Below are 7310 nucleotides of genomic sequence, written 5' to 3'. Positions count from 1 at the left end.
TATCAACATATATATATATATATATGTTGATATATATGTAAAATACACCGGTGATGCAGTTTGTTTTTGTCAAAAAAGCATTCTTAACTCTTAATTTTATATTTGAGCATTTATATCAAAGTAATTTGTGGCTAGATTCTTCTAATTATAAGCAAGGAGCAGCAGCCGTCATTTAAAGCACTCATGCAGTCATGTTTGTACAGTATAGCAACAGTACACACACTCAAGCAGTGTAGCATAGCACACAGGGTCTCAAGGGACTCTGGAGGTCAAACAGCTACAATGCAGCTTTGATTCCCTGCAGTTTTAATGACTTTGAGAGACCATGTTCTTTTTTTCACAAATTATTATGGTGATCCATGTGCTGCTATGCAGCACAGAAGGGATTGCTGCCATGAGGGATAGTAGACCTTAAGGAGGAAGTGGACATTTTAACTATGGCATTACAATGTCGATCATACAGTAAAGATGTGTTTTACAACTTTACAGATTTCTGCTATTTTTTGCCATCCATCCATTTTCTTCCACTTTATCCGGGGCCCTGTTGCGGAGGCAGCAGTCTAAGTGGAGATGCCCAGACTTCCCGATCCACACACACTTTCTCCAGCTGCTCTGGAGGGACCCCAGGGGAATACCAGGACAGCTAAGAGACATAGTCCCTCTAGCGTGTCCTAGGCCTTCCACAAGGCCTCCTCCAATTAGGACATACCTGGAACACCTCCAAAGGGAGGCGACCAGGAGGCATCCTGAATAGATACCAGCTACCTAGGCTAGCTCCTTTCAATGTGGAGGAGCAATGACTCTGCTCCTCCCGGGTAACTGAGCTCCTCACCCGATCTTGAAGGGTGCACCCAGCCACCCTGTGAAGGAAACTAATTTCGTCGCTTGTATTTTTAATCTTGTCCTTTCGGTCATTACCCAGATCTCATGACCATTGGTGAGGGTGAGATCGGTAAATCGAGGGATTTGCCCTCAGCTCCCTGTTCACCAAGACAGTCCAATAAAGCGACCGCATCACTGCCGACATCGCACTGATCGATCTATCGATCTCACGCTCCATCCGTCCCTCACTCATGAACAAGACCCCAAGATACTTGAACTCCTTCACTTGAGACTGTTTTTTGTCACACGTTTTACATCATCAAACAATTTTACATATCAGAAAAACGGACCCAGAGTAACTTTGAAATGTATTTAACTATTGAATTTGTAACAATACCAACTAGGCTCCATCTAAAATAAATTAATTAATTAATTAAAAAAGTAAAAAAAGAAAACAAAGGAAATCCTCACAGTAATTAAAATTTGTTATTTTGAGCAACCCTGTTATGGCAACTATTCTCATAAGTGCAGAGGGATTTTGGCCCACATTTCATTTTCATATTTTATTTCAATTATTTCATAAGGCCTGAACCATGAAATAATTGTCAGAAAAATCTATTTTTTTGTTTCTATTTTTTTGAGTCGTTGAACATTCTGACAAACAACTTGATATTCAAAAGCAAAATATCAGTCTGTAAATTGAAGTATTAATTTGTCATCAATCAATGATTTTTGCTAAATTATGTGTTTCCATGAAATTCGCTATGCATTTTCTGTTTACTATGTGTGACTTTTTATATACATCAGGTTTTTCAATAAAAGTATCTCACTGATGATGTAGAGGTCTAAAAACCTAATGTATTAAATATTTTAAACTAGGATCAGATTCTGGTCCAGACTTTGGCTAAGCTCCTCCAAAACCTAATTTCTCCATTCTGACGCAGGCTTGCAGGAGTGATTTGGATCAAGGTTTAGTTATTTGTCTGTGGACAACAGAAATATTTAGCTCTACATTACATAAATAACCATCTGGGGGATCAAAGCACTATAAACATGGCAGATTACAGTCAGACTGGAAAGAAGATGCAGCAGGTAATACCTTCTCAGTTAGCATTGGTAGAAAGAGTAAGGAGTCATAAAAGAGGTTCCAAAACTATGATGGTGGAAAAAACTGAATACAGCAAAACAATATTATGCTTGAAGTTTTGTTTGCACACAAAAGTTGGAAGCATGTTTCACCTCCTGTTAGACATTTTTTACTAAATATTTTTGTTTTTATCAAGAAAGACTAAATCCGGTTTTAAAAAAGTTGTCTTTTTTGGTTAAAATGAAAATCTAAAATCAAGGTATACATTCTTAAAATTACCAAAATGATCTTGAAATCAGCTGAATAAATCAAATACCAAATTCTCTTTCCCTGTAACAAGAATACATTGCTTAAAATTAAGCAAGAAAACACGAAAGGATGCAGAATACTCATTCTAAGGACATTTTCCTTAGTAGCAGTTAGATTAATTTGCTAGTTTTAAGAATTCTAGCCAAGCAAAATAAAAAACTTTTGCCATAATTGAGAATATTTAGCTCATTTTAAGTAGGACTGGGTTTGCAGTTTGTTTGCATTATCTGCTATGGTTATTGGGGACATTTCAATTCAAAAAAGTACAGAAATAAAAAAATCAAGCTGTGTTTATAGCTCGGGAGCACCTATAATGAGCTTTTGTTAATTTTAGAGATTAAATGTGTGTTTTAGGATAGAGGAATAAACGGGGCCTAATTTCAATGATATAAAAGAGATGAGACAACCAGCCAAAAAAAAGGTAATTGATTCAAACATGAGTAACTGTGTTAATTGTTTACTGTGATGATAAAGAGTTTGGACTTCAGTCAGTGTGTCTTTAGAACTAGAGAAAATCTTGATAAACATTATTGGCATGCAGTTGGATTTGTTTATGTTGCAGAGGTTAACAAGGTGTATGTTGGCTTAAAGCAAAGGCGACAACATGATCGTTACGGACGACGAGTCATTGTTGTCGCCAAGGGGCCACTGTAACGACATCCCTCAGATCTCATTACCAGTCTTATTGATTGGTCACGGCCACCTACTCCTGCTATCATTTGCACACAGAACAACCATAACATATGCAGAATAAAGTGCAAAACAACACATAGAATTTGCATAGAAAGAAATGGTAAGGAAACTTTGCGATTAATATCTGCACTGTTCTCAAGAAGGAGCTGCTGTCAGCATCTATTCAACCTGTCACTCCAAGCCTCCTACTCACACATGGCACATTTATACAAACTCACCTGGGAAAATGGCCCTCTTAACATCCGTAATGCACTTGCTCACGCCCACACAGCCACTCCACTGGGCATGAACAGCCAGACACTTTGACAAACTCACATCTCCTGACGGAGTGCTGCCATTTTGTTCCAAGAGAAAAGTATTTCTGTTCAAAAACAAAAATAGGAGTACAGGTGTGTTTTTAAAGGTTTGAACTCTCCCCCATGTTGGCCCACATATTTTCTCCATCGTGAGCTGAAACAGCTGGGCATTGCTGACATTGATCAGCATGTCCTTCTGCATTTTGCTGGCAGCACCTAATATGGGTTAATAAGGATATTTTTCTGACTGGAGGGATATGTAACATTTTTAGTGTGGATTTAATTTAATATTTCTTTTATAATTCCGATTTCATTCAGTGACAATTTTACTAATGTTTGCATAATAGATCTTATTATTTTGTATAAGCTAAAAGATGCTAGAGGTACTGAAGAAGGGGGTGGCACAGATGGCACAGATTCTTTCCTGCTTAGGAAAACTCAAACTGAAACAGTAGGAGGACACAGAGCTGGCTGCTTTGGGTCCGCTGTGAAGGAGAGAGAGGGGGGGCTTCCAACCACAACCCTGAGACACAGTGAGATGGACTGAGATGTAGATATCGATAAGGTTATAAGAAGCAAACTGTTTTTAATGACTCATATTTTTATTAAAAACACACTTGCAGCTTATGGTTATGTTGTATGATTGAAAATAAAATCATTCTTAAATAAAGCCCACTCCCTCACTGTCAAGCTGAGCTTGACAAACTGTTGTCATTTAAATGTATTTATATTTCCATGTTTTACAGCTCTAAGACCAGGGGCAAAGTAAGGAAGTGTCATTGGCCTCCTCTGTGGCCATGCCTACCAGGTGATTTGTGGTTCCTATGAGGACGTAATTCACCTCTACACCAGAGGGGGCAGCAGTGATACCCTCTAGTTCAGGGGTCTTCAACGTTTTTCCAGGCCGAGGATCCCCAAACGGATGGAGCGGGGACCCCCTAATTATATATATTGTATGAAATTTTGTTCCTATAGTCCCTCTATTACAGATGGAGTGATGTAATGAAAGTAATTTCTTCCTGGGATTATTAAAATACTTCTGATTCTGATTCCTGGTTGATGGGACAGGTGTTGTGAATGAAACGGTGCCCAGCTTGAAAGAGCTCCTTTGTGTCGCTAAATGTGTGCATTGAGGACTGAAAGACATCTTCTGCCTCCATTTATCTGTTTACTTCAGTGTGTTGAATTCATGTTAATGAGTATTTAAAAAAATTTCAATTAGTGGAAAAAATTGCAGGGGGGAATATAAAAAAAAAGTCTAATCAACCATTCAGTACCTCCATGGACCCCCTGTTGAAGACATCCGCTCTTGTTCATGTCCTGAATAATTTCATATTTAAATGTTGTGTTTATTAAACATAACCTGACAAAAGAAGTACAGTAAATACTGATTCACATCAAAATCTTAAAAATTTAGGTGACAAATACTGAATTGATTCTTTTTTTATCTTTAAAAATAGCTAATTCTGGGGGAAAGGGGGAAGTTATGCATACCATAAATATTTTCATTTAGACAGCATAGATGTATAACTATGTGTCTAGCCTTGCTGATTAATTTGAAAAATATTGGATGTTTTACTTTTTTCTGATGGTACATTGAGATTAGTGTGGATTAACAGTGAACTGGTTCTGGTGTCAATCCGTTCTTGTCCACCCCTCAGTGCATAGTGTTGCCTTTGCTGCCATCGTCTACAACTGTAGGCATACTATTGTTTTCTTATGCACCTCACGTTGAACTATCAGCAAGCTATTGCCTGTTGCACGTTGGTCCGGGTACTCCGCTAAACAAAAAGATGGCCACACCACAACGGTACCATAAACATTTTACAGTGTGCTTACTTCTGTGATTTAGCTCTCCATCTTATGGCTTGTGGCAAACTTTAATAAGGATTAATTATTGATTTGTTTCAATGATGGTATATATCTTCCTTCTACTCTTCAATAAAGGCCATAGTTGTGAAATGAAAGACTAATAGTTGTTTTTTTTTTCTTTAGAGTTACCATGAGCCCCAGTTACCTCTCTGATTAATGGTCATTATTAGTTTAGGTAGACAGCTGTTTTGGTATTGTAAATGAATTCTCTCTGTGTTATGCTGCTTCCAAATACATCAAATTCCACATTCCATACAGCATTTACTTCACTTTTCACTAGGTAAACACAGTAAGAACTGGGACAGGGTAGGAATGGGAATATCTGGACTGATGTGCTGAATCTGGACAATCCTCGGTCATGATACTCCATGAACCAACACCTAGACTTAGACAACACTTATTGCCATTTTGCATACACAGAGTATATACAAAGCAAAATTTCGTTTTGTACAGCTCTTATGACATTTCCATTTTTTTAAGTGCAGCAGTGAGTAGATGTAAACAATATGGGAGAAAAAACATGGCCATTAATATGGTCAGTTTGAAGCAGGATCTGTGACATGATTTAGGGTTTTTTCAACATTCAGCTGTCTGATGGTGGTAGAGAAGAAGCTGCGAAGCCTCTTCCCAGAAGGCAGCAGCGAGAGCAGTCTATGGTGGGTGTGTAAGGGGTCATTGATAATGTTACGGGCTAGGGACCCGCAGGGCTGAAATGTCTTTTATGGAGGGTAGAGGAGCCCCGATGATTTTCTCTGATCTTCTTAGGCCGATTTTTCCTGAAGTCGACGATGATCTCCTTCGTTTTCTCCACATTCAGGATCAAGCTGTTTGATCTGCACCAGTCCAGCAGTTGCTCCACCTCCTCTCTGTAGTCCCGGTTGTCTACTGCACCACAGTAGTGTTGTCTGCAGACTCCATGATGTGATTGGTGGTGAACCTGGGGACGCAGCCCTGTGTCATCAGAGTGAACAGCATGGGGCTCAGGATGCAGCCCTGAGGCACTCCAGGTGTGCTATAGGCTCAGGTGGAGAGCAGAGAACATGTCCTCTTCAGTAGAGAGGTTCCATCTGTAGGCAAACTGGGACGGGTCGAATGTTGCGGGGAGACTGGAGACGACACATGGATGAGGCTTGTCAAATTGAGCGTACAGTCTTCCTAGACTGAACAACAAAAACAAAGGTTACACAAGTGTAGCGAACGGCATAAGTGGTCCATTATAAAACCTGAAACATATGAATATGCATACATTTCCATGTGTCATACCAATATGGCGTAACGACACAACATTAGGCCCGTAAGCAACGGAATCTCATTGGGCCCCATATGAAGTACAACACCCAAACCCAACCCCATGGATGGATATACTTTAATCTGCTGTAAAATGAGTCTTATCGGGCTAACTTGAGTTTCACAGCCCCCCTATAACCGCAGGAGAGATGTCCTAGTCCACTATTGCGTAGAGGGCCTACCAGGTGTCAGTGATGGGGCCCCTAAAAGGTCCATCCTGCCTCCTCTTCATATCTCCTTGCCAGCACTATTCGTGAAGCAGTTAGTTGCATGACATTGATTGGGATTATCTACATGACAGTTATAAGCCAGGTAGCATCCTTCACTTCTTTCAGATCCTATTTCTTTCATTCCTACCAGCTGCTGTATCCCAGTCACTGTATGATTGTATCCATTGTGTTTTTATCCCTTGTAAAATGAATTAATTTATAACATCATATTTTGATTATGCAAATGTCTTCAATCCACGCTTGGGTTTTTCTTCTACAATCACAGAGTATATAAAAAACCTATATAGTATATAAAAAAAGCCGTATTCTTCGCAATAATGCTTGTTAACCAATGTTTGAAAACTTATATGGTAACCAAACCAAGTAAACTCCATTTCCTAGTGATATTTCAACGGATATTATTTAAAGTTGTCAGATTTTTATTTATCAAAATGTTTTAAAGCCATCAACGCTATTATAAATGTGATTTAGTTCGATTTGGATAATTAAATCTATTTATTTGGTTTATTTGATAGGAACTCATACAACAACAAAGACAATCTGTTGTGCAGATGTCTGATGTCTGCAGCATAGAGCTTATAGCAGAAGCTAATTTGCAGCACTTGGCCGTGGATGGGTTTACAAATCAGAGTTAAACTAAACTAAAATACAGTAACATGACAAAGTGTCAATAATAATGTTTACAGAAGTAATTGAACTTCTATAATATATCTA

This window comes from Cyprinodon tularosa, unplaced genomic scaffold (assembly GCF_016077235.1).
Source record: "Cyprinodon tularosa strain WSP-4 unplaced genomic scaffold, ASM1607723v1 ctg624, whole genome shotgun sequence".
NCBI lineage: Eukaryota > Metazoa > Chordata > Actinopteri > Cyprinodontiformes > Cyprinodontidae > Cyprinodon > Cyprinodon tularosa.
This window is presented reverse-complemented; position numbering follows the sequence as displayed.